Raw genomic sequence first — 14,908 nt, forward strand, 5'->3', positions numbered from 1 at the left:
GAACTTTTTGTACCAGTTATGTCAAACAACTTTTCATAATTTGGTTACCACTAAAATACTTTGGCTATTGTTGGTTATTGTTTTAATGTGTAAACTAGCTGAAAAGCTTGTTTGGGTTATGGCTTGCTGAGAATTTGCAAGTGTATACAAATCTCTGATGATTAGCTCTTTATATCAGGATGAATTTGAATTTGAGATGTAAATCCTGGAAAAGCTTTTCCTAAACTGTGATTAGTGAAACTTGCTGTTTGAGGTAAAAGCTCATAGGATTTTATTTTGATTTGTCTGATGGATCATAATCCATCGATCATCAATAATCCACCATCTGAGAGAAATGCTACAAGCTACTCAGAGAATGTGATACTGGTGGGAAGTCAGCACTGGAAAAAGCTGAGAGGACAATTTTAACCTCAGTCTAAGATGGGATCTTCCTGGCTCAGTTTCCCCATTATGTTCCTTTGAAAGGGAATGTTACCCACCTGGCTATTCCTGAGTCTGGCAATGAGGTGGAATTGATACTGCATGGTTGGAAAACTGAGTTATCTGAATCCGAACAGGACTAAGTATATTTTATCCTGCCATTTGGGCCTTTCAGTCTTTTCTGTCAGATTTGTGTCTTCCAGACTACAGGCCATTAACCTATAGTTGGTAGCAAATAGCGGGTACCAGCCAATGTCCCCTCATTGTTCCTTGGATGCAACCTGTTCTTGGTTCCAGTCAACCTCCTCTTTGGGACCCTCTCCAGGCAGGGACAGCTCTATGCCCCTTGCCACTAGGAAGTAGTTTCAGAAGCTGAGATCTTTGCGCCTTACCCCAAAAGAATTTGGGTCCCATTTATTTGAGGGGGGAATGATGGGGTTTGGATCTGGGCCCCAAAAAGAAAAAACTCTGGACTTTCCCAGTGGCCAAATCTCTGGATTTCACCTGAGGCTATAATCTCATCAATTGGCCTTTCATTGTGGCTACACCCAATCTCCCCTCCTTTGTCTTACCTCCCGATGGCCCCTGGCCATTTCCCACACTTAATCTTAGCTAGGCTTCATTGTTCAGGTCCCAGGAGTTCTGTTCACCCCAGCTTACTGGCCATTTCCATCCAGATGCTCCTTAGACCCCTCCTCCCATCACCCCAAACTACTTGGGCACTCCTAGATCCCTCCTACGGTCTTTCTGTATATAAAGTCCATCTTGTCTCCATTAAGGTGCTTAGATTCTTAAAATCTAGCCACTGTTCAGATTCTTAAATTCTAGCCAGTAGCTCACCAACATTCAGATTCCTTAAGAGTCTGCCCAATATGACAGATATTCTAATGAACCTTCTCTTTCGCTGAAAAAAATATATATTTTATAGATTTCTTTACTATATTCTGAGCAGAAGAGGAAGCATGGAAGGGTTGTGGATATAGGCTAAATTTTACTTGTGTACTTGAAGGGAAGAATAATGTACAATAAGAAAGTGAACTTTGTTAGGTCTATAAGGGACCATAGAGATAATATAACCTCCTTTCATAGATGAGGAAAACGAAGGAAAGAGAGGTAAACCAAGTCACCCAGGGTCATATACTTAGTTTACTGTGAACTGGAATTAGAACAAAATTTTCCTGATTTCCAGGCCCCAGGAACCTCTTCCACTACCCTATACTCACTCTCACTTTTGAGCTGACTAAAAAGTATCATACCAGAAAGCTTATACATTCAAATTAATATTTCCAGGACTTTAGACACCTTTGAGGGAAGGGACAGGTGAATGTTGGTAAGTAAGGCCAATCAACAATGCCTGAGGGAAGAAGTTTTCTGGAGAAAACAAGGTTTAGTTGGCAAAATGAAAATACAAGTAATTAAACAGCATCCATGTGGAGTCAAGCCCAATTAAACTGAATATGAAAGGCAAGGCAAGAGCTGAATAAGGAAGACAAAGTAGTTCCTTCCCACAAAAATGGAAGCAACATGGAACATCTCAGGGCAAAAGCATTATAATGGGGAACTGAAGGCATGTAGGGGGAGAGAAGATGGTTTGTTCTCATACCTAATTTCCCCACTCAACACTAGTCATGTTCCCATTTCTTTCTACTGTACCAGCATTTCTATGGAACAGACTACCATCCTTACCCTTATGATGCTGACTTATAACTTGGAGGCTAGCCAGGTCAGTGCTATGGAAAAAAACAGTTGAGATTCTTACTTTGTTTAAGAGAATATGCCTAGAGCAGGCAAGTAAACTGTGCTATAATTGCAAAATTGCATAATGGGGCAATAGGTCAGGAAACAATCTTGATGGCAAAAGGCAGAGTATTTCAGTTGATATTTAAGTGATCTTTTATGTAAATTTTCTAAAAAAAAAAGTCTGGGAGTATATAGCTGTATGAATCTTTACCTGGAGTATTATGAATAATTATGTCAAGAAAATAAAGAAAACAGAGGAGCTTGATTGAAGTGATTGAGGGAATATACTATGTATAGATAAAAGTTGTCATATCTGAAAGTATTACTTTTCTTGACATTATTGTTCTCATTACATGTATTTTCCTGGTTCTGCTTATTTTTGCTCTATATCTCCACACAATTTCCATGATTTCTCTGAAATCTTCACATTCATCATTTCCCATTAAGGACTGAAATTCTATTTCATTCATATAATTTAAAATTTTTTTTATTTTTTCCCAATTATATGTCAAGACAATTTTTAGTATTCATTTTTACAAGATTTTGAGTTCCAAATTTTTCTACCTCCCTGCTTCCCTTCTCCTCTTCCTAAAATGGTAGGCAATTTGATATAGCTTATATAAGTGCAATTATGTAAAACATTTTTCCCTATTAGTCACAACTGTGAAATAAACAGATCAAAAGGGAAAAAAAACTGAAAAAAATAAAGTGAAAAAAGGATGCTTCAATCTGCATTTAGAGTTCATCAATTCTTTATCTGGATGTAGATAGCATTTTCCGTCAGGAGTCCTTTGTACTTGTCTTGGATTATAGTGTTGCTGAGAAAAGCAAAGTTATCCATATCTGATCATCACACAATGTTGTGTGTACACACTGTGTACAATGTTTTCCTGGTTCTGTTCACCTCACTCAACATCAATTCATACATGTCTTTCTAGACTTTTTCTGAAATCTACCTGCTCATTACTATTCATATACCACAACTTGTTCAACCATTCCCTAACTGATGAACAGCTCAATTTCCAATACTTTCCATAAAAAGTAGTACTATAGATATTTTTGCACACGTAGGTTCTTTTCCCTTTTTTTATGTTCTCTTTGGGATACAGACATAGGAGTTGTATTACTGGATCAAAATGTATGCACAATTTGGTTGTCCTTTGGGCATAGTTCCAAATTGTTCTTCAGAATGGTTGGATCAGTTCACAACTCCACAATAGTGCATTAGTGTCCCAATTTTCCCCATATCTTCTCCAAAATGTATCATTTTCCTTTTTGGTCATAATAGCCAATTTGATAGGTGCGAGGTGGCATCTCAGAGTTGTTTTAATTTGCATTTGTCTAGTCAAAAGTGATTTAGAGTACTTCATATGCCTTTAGAGAGCTTTGATTTTTTCATCTGAAAACTGTCTGTTCATATCCTTTGACCATTTATCAATTGGATAATGGCTTATACTCTTATAAATTTGACTCATTTATCTATATATTTGAGAAATGAGGCTTTTATCAGAGACACTTGGCTATAAAGATTGCTTCCCAGCTTTCTCCTTTCCTTTTAATCTTGGTTACATTGGTTTTTTGTGCAAAAAGAAATAACTTAATATAATCAAAATTATCTATTTTACATTTCATAATGCTCTCTATCTCTTGTTTGGTCATTAATTCTTCTGTTTTTCATAGATCTGACAAGTAGACTATTCCTTGCTTTTCTAATTTGCTTATGGTGTTACCCTTTATATCTAAATCATTCACCCATTTTGACCTCTTCTTGGTACACAGTGCGAGATGTTGGTATATACCTAGTTTGTGTCCCATTGTTTTCCAGTTTTCCCAGCAGTTTTTATCAAATAGTGAGTTGTTATCCCAAAGGCTAGGTTCTTAGGTTTATCAAACACTAGATTACTATGGTCATTGACCATTGTGTCTTGTGTACCTAAACTATTCCACGATCAACCACTCTATTTCTTAACCAATACCAGATAGTTTTGATGATTACTGCTTTATAATATTCCTTGAGATCTGGTATTGTTAGATGACCTTCCTTTGTTTGTTTGTTTATTATTATTGACCATTTGTTTTTCCAGGTAAATTTTGTTATTTTTTCTATTTCTATCAAATTTTTTTTGATAGTTTGATTAGTATGGCACCAAATAAGTAAATTAGTTTAGGCAGAATTGTCATTTTTCTTCTATTGACTGGACCCAAACATGAGTAACTGATATTTTTCCAGTTGTTTAGATCTGACTTTCTTTGTGTGAAAAGTGCTTTGTAATTGTGTTCATATAGGTCTTGGGTTTGTCTTAGCAGGTAGACTCCAAAGTATTTTATATTGTTTACAACTAATTAAAATGAAAATTCTCTATCTCTTACTGTTGGGCTTTGTTGGTCATATAAATAAATGTTAATGATGTATATGGTTTCATCTTATATCCTGCAACTTAAAGTTGTTAATTATTTCAAGCAGTTTTTTAGTTGATTCTCTAGGATACTCTAAGTATAATATCACATCATCTGTAAAGAGTGATAGTTTTTGTCTCCTCATTGTCTATTCTAATTCCTTCAATTTCTTTTTCTTTTCTTATTGCTATAGCTAACACTTCTAGTACTATATTGAAAAATAGTGGTGATGATGGCCATCCTTGCTTCACCCCTGATGTTACTGGGAAGGCTTCTAGCTTATCCCCATTACAGATAATGCTTTCTGATAGTTTAAGAGAGATATTGTTTATCATTTTAAGGAATACTTCCTTTATTCTTATGCTCTCTATAGTTTTTAATAGGAATGGGTGCTGTATTTTGTCAAAAAGCTTTTTCAACATCTATTGAGATAATCGTAAAATTTCTGTTGGTTTTGTTATTGATGTAGTCAATTGTATTGATAGTTTTCCCAATACTGAATCAACCCTGCATTCTTGGTATAAATCCCACCTGGTCATAGTGTATAATCTTTGTCATATATTACTGTTATTGCCTTGATAGTATTTTGTTCAAAATTTTTGCATAGATATTCATTAGGGAAATTGGTCTATAATTTTCTTTCTCTACTTTGGCTCTTTCTGGTTTAGGTATCAGCACCTTATTTGTGTCATAAAAAAGAGTTTGGTAGGACTCCAACTATTTTTCCAAAAGGTTTATGTACTATTGGAATTAATTGTTATTTAAATGTTTCATAGAATTCACTTGTGAACACATTGGCCCTGGAAATTTTTTCTTAGGGACTTCATTAATGGCTTGCTTAATTTATTTTTTTAAGATGGGGTTATTTTGGGATTCCATTTCCCAATTTGTTAATCTGGGTAATTTATATTTTCATAAATATTTATCAATTCTGCTCGCTGTCAGATTTATTGGCATATATTTCCTAATGATAGCTTTAATTTCTTCCTCATTGGTGAATTCACCCTTTTCATTTTTGATACTAAATATTTTTTCTTTTTTTTTAAATCAAATTAACCAATGGCTTATTTTTTTTCATAAAGTCAGCACCTAGTTTTATTCATTTATTTTATTTTAATTTTTAATTAATTTATTTTGAATTATCAACAATCACTTCCATAAGCTTTTGAGTTTTAAATTTTTCTCCCCCTCCCTCCCCACCTTCCTTCCCAAGACAGCACACAGTCTGATATAGGCTATACATATATATTCCTATTAAACATATTTTCAAATTAGTGATGTTGTAGGTAAGAATTAGAACCAATAGGAGGAACCACCAGAAAGAGGAAACAACACAACAGAAGAAAAAGATAGCAAATATTATGCTTCAATCTGCATTCAAACTCCATAGTTCTTTCCTCTTTGTTGATAGCATTTTCCGTCATGAGGCCTTGGGAGATGTCTTAGATCCTTGTACTACTGAGAAGGGTTAAGTCTATCAATATCAGTAATTGCACAATGTGGCTGTTACTGTGTATAACATTCTCCTGATTCTGCTCATTTCACTCAGCATCAGATCATACAAGTCTTTCCAGGTTTTTCTGAAGTCAGTCTGTTCATCATTTCTTATAGTACAATAGTATTCCATTACATCCTTATACCACATCCTAGTTTTATTTATTAACTTAATAGCATTTTTTTTGTTGGTTTGTGTGCTTGTTTACTTTCAATCTTATTAATCTCAACTTTGATTTTCTGGATTTCTAGTTTGGTGCTCAATTGGGAACTTTTAATTTGTTCTTTTTCTATTTTTTTTAAGTTTTGTGCTAATTCATTGATCCCATTCTTTCACTATTTTGTTGATGTAAGAATTTAGAGGAATACATTTTCCTGTAAGTCTTCTTTGCTGCATCCCATAAATTTTGGTATGTTGTCTCATTGTTCTCATTCTCTTCAATGAAATTATTGATTATTTCTTATTTATTCTTTGACTCACTTATTCTTTAGGATTACATTATTTAGTTTCCAACTAATTTTGAATCTATCTTTCCACTATCCTTTGTCGAACGTATTTTTTGCATTATGATCTGAAAACAATACATTTAATATTTCTGCCTTTCTATTGATTTTGAGGTGTTTATGCCCTAAGACATGGTCAATTTTTGTGTAGGTGTCATCTGCTGTTGAGAAAACAGTAAGGAATATACCTTTTTGTTCCCATTCTGTTTTCTCCAAAGTTCTGTCATATCTAACTTTTCTAATATTATATTTACCTCCTTAACTTCTTTCTTATTTATTTTGTGGTTAAATTTATCGAGTCCTCAAAGGGCACAGTTGAGGTTCCCCACTAGTTACAGTTTTGCTGTCTATTCCTTCCTGTAACTCACTTAATTTCTCCTTTAATAATTTGGAAGCTATACCACTTGGTGCATATAAGTTTAGTATTGATCATCTTCATTGTCTGTGGTATCTTTTAGCAAGATGTAGTTTCCTTCCTAATCTCTTTTAACTAAGTCTATTTTTGCTTTTACTTTGTATGAGATAAGGAGTGCTACCCCTGCTTTTTTTTTAATTTTTACTTCAGCTGAAGCATAATAGATTCTGCTCCAGCCTCTTCCCTTACTCTGTGTGTTCTCTCTGCTTCAAATATGTTTCTTGTAAACAATATACTGTAGGTTTCTGGCTTCTCTTTTATGAGAGAGTTCATCTCATTCACATTCTCAGTTATGATAACTGTGTATTTTCCTCCATCTTATTTTTCTTCTGTTTGTCCTTTCTCTCCTTTCACACTTTCTTCACCAGTGTTTTGCTTTTGTCTACCACTTTCTCTGAACTGCCCTCCCTTCTGTCAGCCCCACTTCCTTTACTTAATCTCCTCCCCTCCTACTTCCCTATCAGGTAAGATAGATTTCTATGTTCAAGGGATTGTGTATATTATTCCCTCTTTGCATCAACACTGATGAGAGTAAAGTTTAAGCTATGCTAATCATTGTCTACCCTCCTATTTTCCCCTCCATTGTAATAGGTCTTTTGTGCCTTTTCATGTGAAATAATTTATCCCTTTCTACCTTTCCCTTCCTTCTACACACAGTGTACTCCTCTATTTCATCCCTTAATTATTTTTATGTCATTCTTTCAAATTCACCTTGTACCTTTACCTTTTGTACATATTCCTTCTAACTGTACTGTTAGTGATATACATATATATGCATATATATGTATTTATATGTACATATATATGTGTGTGTGTGTGTGTGTATATATATATATATATATATATATATATATATATGAATTACAAGCATCATCTTCCCATGCAGGGATGCAAACAGTTTAAGTCTATTGAATCCCTTATGTTTTCTTTTCCCTTTATACCTGTTTATGCTTCTCTTGGGTCTTAATATTGGAGATCAAATTTTTTATTTAATTCTGGTCTTTTCCTTATGAAAATTTGAAATCCTTTGATTTAATTAATGATCATTTTCCCCTATTATGCTTAATTTTGCCAAGTAAATGATTTTTGGTTGTAGTCCTAGCCCCTTTGCCTTCTGGAATATTGTGTTCCATGACCTCTGCTTCTTTCATGTTGCAAATGCTAAGTCCTGTGAAATCCTGATCGTGACTCCCTGATATTTTAATTGTTTCCTTCTGGTCACTTAAAGTGTCTTTTTTTCCTTGACCTGATAGTTCTGAAATTTGTCTATAACATTCCTTGGAATTTTTATTTTGAGATCTCTTTGCTGATGTGATTGGTGGATTGTTTTAATGCCTATTTTGCCCTCTAGTTCCAGGATATCAGGGCAGTTTTCCTTGATAATTTCTTAAAAGATGCTGTCAAGCTCCCCGTTTTGGTTATGGCTTTCAGATCATCCAATGATTCTGTCATTGTCTCTCTCAGATCTATTTTCCAGGTCAATTGTTTTTTCAGTGAGGTAATTTATATTTTCTCCTATTTTTTTATACTTTTGAATTTGTTTGGTTAATTCTTGATTCCTTATGGAGTCATTAGCTTCCACTTGCCAAATTCTAACTTTTAAGGAATTGTTTTCCTCAGTTATCTTTTGCATCTCCTTTTCCATTTAGCCAATTCTACTTTTTAAGCAGTTGTTTTCTTTTTCCAAGCTATTAACATTTTTTTCATAATTCTCTTGCATCTCTTTCATTTAGTTTCCCAATTTATCTTCCACCTCTGTTATTTGATTTTTACACTCCTTTTTGAGCTCTTCCATGAGTTCTTTCTGGGCTTGAGATCACTTCCCATTTTTCATTGAGGTTATGCCCATGAATGTTTTGACATTGTTGTTGTCTTCTGAGTTTGTGTCTTGATCTTCCCTGTCACCATAATAAATTTCTGTGGTCAGATTCTTTTTTATTTGTTTGTTTTTATTATTTTTTGGTCATCTTTTCCAGACTTTTTACTTTCTTTTGTTCCCTGAGTAGAAAGGGCATTGTCTCAGCCTTCTTGTGCCTGTGGCTACAGGTCTTGATTATTTAACTCGTGCTTTGCTGGTGTTGCCCTGAAGCCCACAGGGGACTTTCTTGTCTGGTGCTGAGATAAAGGAGTGGTATGGGGGGTGGATGGTGCTGCTGGAGGCCACAGGAGTCTGACAGCTTACCTGGTGTTGAGCTGGGGTCCTAGTTTTGGTGTCTGGCATGTGTTGAGGGCAGTGGGGTGTTCCTGTGTTGGCTTCTGCCTGTTTGCTTGAAACTATACTGAAGCACGTGGAAGTCCCAGGGCTAGCAGCTGCCTGTTAGCCTGGGGCTACATTGAAGTAAGTGATGGGGCCTGGTACTGGTGGCTGTCTATTTGCCTGGCTATGTTGGGTGATGTGTGGGTCCCTGTGGTGTTTCTTGGAACTAGATGTTGCCCATACTCTTGGCTATGCTGAGGTACATGGAGGGTCCTGGTGTTGGTATTTACCCACTCCACTGCACAAGGGCTCAGAATCTCCTGCTGGTTTGCTAAGATGGGACTTGCTGTTAGCTTGCTGAGATATTTCCTGTCCTGGACTGTGCTCCCTTTTTACCTGAGATAGATATTACCTACTGGACTTTCAAATTTCCTCAGCTAAAAGATTATTTCACTTTGTCTTTTTGCTGGTTCTGGTGTTCCAGGATTTATTTTGGGCTGCTATTTTGTGGTTTTTGGAGGTAGATGTGGGATAGTTATGGAGATTACCTGCTTACTCCACCATCTTGGCTCCCAAAAGTCACTCTCTCATTCATATAATTTTTTTCAGGCTTTCTGCAATCAAAGGACACCCATTTTTATTCTAGGTTTTGTTTTGTTAGTTTTTCCATCACAAAAAAATAAAATTATTTTCACCTGGGGACAAAGGAAAATGAAATAGAGCTGAAGCAAGACCAATACCTTTCTCAATGGGCTTTTGGCCAGGGTACATACCTCACAAAACTCTATATACCAGAAATGTTATATTGCTTTCAGGACACTGAAAAATGACTAGCAACTATGAATAAAGTTTTGCATAGTTCATAGTTTGATGTCAGGATATAGTGGGAGTTAAGGAGCACTACTTATTAAACCTTGTTTAGGGAAGGTACAAGGAGTATGTTGGATCAAGATACTTCTTATGTTGGCATGATGTGTAATCCATGGAGAAACAAATGAGTTATAAAGATCAGATTACATCACATATGTAAAGCATATTAAGCCTTAAAGTGCTAAATAAGTGGTAGCTATTCTGATAGTTTGCAAATATTTGGTGTATATTTTATATTGACTTCTGCATACAACCTCTTTCCTCAAATAGCATATTAACTCCTTAATTTCAGACACTATTTTAATTTCTGTCTTGGTGTCCCCAGCATTTAACATTATGTCTGATACAGAGTAGGTGCTTCATAAATGCTTGTTAAAATAATTAATTATAATTATATAGTTCATTCTGAGTCTTCTACCCCCAGCCATCGCAAAATGTATTAACAACTGTACGCCAGTGGCAACAGTATCTAAGCTCCATGGCCTTATTTTAGCATTAGTAGCATCCCCAGCCCTAACTCCAGGATCTGATAGAAACTGCCTCTCTAATTACTTTAGAATAGGAAAGTTTTAGGTCAATCTGTAGGTATTCTTCTAATTCTTCTTTATTTCACAGACAAGTTAGACCATGCCTTGGCATGAAATAGTCTTGCATTAGTAAATGTCTGCTATTCCTAGGAATCTCATGGAGGGACCCCTGGCCTATGTGATGCAAAGATTGTTGGGTAGGAAAGGGGGATAAGTTTTCGCACCATCATGCCTTCCCAGAAAACATATCTTCTATAAACCCATTCAAAATCTGAATTGTGAATCTTATAACTCTTGTGCCTTCTCTGACACTGGAAATGGGACACAGGATGTCTCCCCTCTCAATACTCTCTGAGATAGGTGGATAGGAATACTTTTTTTTGTTTGTTTTTGTTTTTTGTTTTTTTGATTGAACAATGGGGGTTAAGTGACTTGCCCAGGGTCACACAGCTAGTAAGTGTTATGTGTCTGAGGCCGGATTTGAACTCAGGACCACCTGAATACACAGATGGTGCTCTATCTACTGCACCACCTAGCTGTCCCAGAAATACTTTTTAAATCAATCTTCTAATCACATTAAAAAATGACCACTTGATCACAGTCAAGCTCTTAGTAATAATCTTTCTCTTCCTCTTCTAGATGTGAGAGAGACTTGCCCTTCTCTGGCTCAGGTTGAGTCACATGGCTGAGCACTCTCAAATTCCACTTACTGTAAGTATACAGTATCACAGACAACTAGATGCAGGTTTCCTATGACGTAGAAGGTAAACAATCAATACTATAGGCAGCCTTGTATGCTTAAAGGAGAGAGATGAACAAGAGAGGACAGAGAGAGGAGGGAGAGTGTGGAAGAAAAAAACACTAGGTGCATGTGTGTGAGCTCTGGGAGGCACAACCCTGGAGTCTGCAGCCCCTTCTCCTGCCCTAGGACTTAGAATAAGTGCATAAAAAAAGAGGATGAACTAGGCTATGTACACTAGTTCCCTCATTCTTCATTTCCCATGGTGATGTTGGTACTAAGGAGTCCTGATTAGGAGCAACATGAACTGAGGGAGGGGAGAGTAAAGTGGCCTAAAGCACAGGACTTGAGCAGTCAGGAAACATATTAAAAATCTACTATGCACCGGATAAGCACTGGATATATGAAGAAAGGCAAAAGACTATCCTTGCCCTCAAAGAGTTCATAATCTAAAGGGGGAAAAATAGTCAAATGAACAAGTACAAACTATATACAGGATAAAAATGAAATAATAAGCAGAAGAAAGCCACTAGATTAAAAAGGATTGAGAAAGTATTGTAGAAGGTAGGATTTTAATTGAGATCTGGAGGAAGTCAGAAAATCAAGGAAGTGCCGATGAGGAAGGAGAGCATTTTGGGAGTGGGGGATGGGCAGAGAATTAAATTCAGTCCAGCAAATGTGATTAAAGTGAATAGATTTAATTTATAAAAATATATTCACCAATGCATTATTGGAAGGGACTCACATCATCCAGTCTAGACTTCCTCTGGATACAGGAATTCTACCACACCCACAGTAATCCAGACTTTTGGAACACTTGCAGTGAGAGCTCTTTACTTCACAAATTCAAACAAAGTTCAAAGTTCAAACAAAGCTCTCCACCAAATGTCACACAAGGCGGATTTTTCATTTCATAAGTTTCACTCTGTCAATGACCCTTAAGGGACCTCTTCAGACATAGGATATTTGATGTTCCAAAGTTGCAAATATGAAAAGGTCAGTAGCATTTTCTAAGTTAGTGTGTCTGATTTGTGTTCAACTATTCCACTTAAATGGTTTTCAACTGTGTTCCTTAATGTTTGTTTATTATATATTTAATCTGGCTAAAAATTTGAACTTTTTTTTAGTAGCAAACTGATTTCAATAGAAAGGTTACACTTTTTTTCTTACTATTAATAATCATAAATTCAGGGTATTAAGAGTTTAAATGATCCTCAAAAAAAAAGATTTACAATGAGAACTAAACTGAGACCATGCCACAGAAGCTATGTAACTAAAGCTTTCTCTAGTAGTTTTGACAGATTAATAGGTTGTTTTCTACTCACCATCTGAATAACAAATGGAATATACTCAATGTGGCTTATAAGTCCTTGTGAAATGATAGCTTTGAGCTCAGCATTGGTGGAGAACCTATGGTATCAAAGGGTTTTGCCAAAAAAACAGAAGCTTCAATGGGTTATTACAGCCTAGGAATCTTATTTTAACAGGTAAAGAGTTCATGGAGAAATTATTAAAAAAAAAAAAAACAGCTCAGGAATCTGAGGAAGGTTAAATAAATCCCCTTTGGTAACCAATCCCAGAAGTGAGTCGGTCACAGCTCTGCAGAAGTCTCTAACAGAAGCAAATGAAAGCCAAGCAACAGCAAGAAAACAGAATAAAAACATATTTAATCCCACCATGAAGCCCAAATAACTCACAGTATCACAAATCAACTCTGCGTGCAGCATATGAGTATACATTCTTGCAGTTGGCACAGTGTGGGCAAAATAATGATTTATGCATGATGGGGAATTGGAGTCAAGGAATACCATGCAAATATGTATCATCCGATTTTTTTTCCAAGTTTTTTGCATAATATCTTTCAGCACAAACTTCCCATAGTGTTTCAGCTAGAAATAGAAACCTCCTATTAACATTTATGTGAGAAGGCTGTGGATGCTGTGTTAGTTGTCTTTGTGACAGCAATTTTAAAGTGCCGCACAAGGTCACTCAATTTGATTTCACATAAGCTGTGGTTGCTCCAGGTTCACTCCCCATTGTTGCCTCTAGAGAAGAAATGCCATCATCAATACTTAATCTGTAGTGTTCCACAGCTGAGACAAAAATAACAAGGAGCCAGTTGAATCTGCAGCTAAGAAAGGAGAGAAGCTGAAGAAGTCAATTAGGAATTGCCTGATAGTCATTATTTTTAAAAACTAGAACAGAGTTCAAAATAATGGCGACAAAGAGTCAAACTTGGCAAAATATGATGGAAGCGACAAGGAGACAGTATTGCACTCTCTATAAAGTGGACCTTCTGAATAATAAGACCTGGTCAACATTAGTATGGCTCTTCTTAGGCTATGTGTTCACCATTAGTATTCAACAAGAGATTTTATGAGCATTTGTTAGAGATTTTGCAGCAGGGATTCATGTTTTGAGGTATAATCTCCTTTTCTTTAACCACTCCTGTTTTATTTCACAAATAGCTGGTGGCACAGTGAATAGAATATTGGCCCTAAGTCAGGAAGACATGATTTTAGATTATACCTTAGCTACCTAGTCATGTGACCCTGGCAAGTTACTGATTTTCTGTCTGCCTTAGTTCCCTCAGTTCTAAAATAGGGGAAATAGCAGCTAGCACCCAAGGTTATTGTCAAGATCATCTGAGATAATATTTCTAAAGGACTTAATGCAGTGCCACACATAGTAGGTACTTAATAACTTCTTGTTTACTAGGTTCCTTCCAAATGTATTTATTCCACATACTCACCTTAATTTCTAATCACCTCTCCCCTCTGTGCTCTCCCAGGGGATTAACCCTGCTTTAGTCATACTTTTCCTCCCCCTTTCAGCTTTGGTACTCATTTGATTCTCTGTGGCTGATACCTTTGGAACCCTTGCTTTATTTTCTTAACGTAGCTTGTGTCTTGCCAAACCAAAGCCCAGATTACTCCTACTGCCTCTTCTGCTACTCTTATAAGAATAAATGTTGCTGCAGGAAGTTGTACAAACAGATTGGTTCTACTATGTGTTTATCTTATATTATTTCAACTGGGCCCTCACTGCTATATGGAAGTTCTTTCATCCCAACTCTGTGTGACAATCATCACAGTGGCAGCTCCAGAAGGCTAACCTTCTCTAGACTCCTGTACTACCCCCATTCTTATCCTCTCAGCAAAGGACATTGCTTCATATTTTACTTTCTAAATAGATAACATCAGACTAGAATACCCTCTTCTCTTCTAATCTTCTTTTCAATAACAAAACTCCTCCATATATTCTACTCCTTTATTCTATCACTGATAAAGTGTTGACTCCACTCCCTTCCAACATCAACCTTTCCACTAGTGCTCCTGTTCCTATCCCCTCTCATATTGCCCAAAAGCTTGTCAGTTCAATAATCCCCCTTTCTTTCTGTCATCTTCATCTCCATATGCTGGTTTATCCCCTGGAGACTACACATATCCCTAGATTTTACCTTTACTTAATTTTAAAAATTAAATTAGTAGGTGGCTAGGTGGCACCACGAATAGCACGCCTGACCTGGAGTCAGGAAGACTTATCCTCAGGAGTTTAAACCTGGCCTCTGAAACTTGCTATGTGACCAGGGTAAGTCACTAAAC

Source organism: Vombatus ursinus, unplaced genomic scaffold (assembly GCF_900497805.2).
Source record: "Vombatus ursinus unplaced genomic scaffold, bare-nosed wombat genome assembly UNPS02014791.1, whole genome shotgun sequence".
Lineage (NCBI taxonomy): Eukaryota > Metazoa > Chordata > Mammalia > Diprotodontia > Vombatidae > Vombatus > Vombatus ursinus.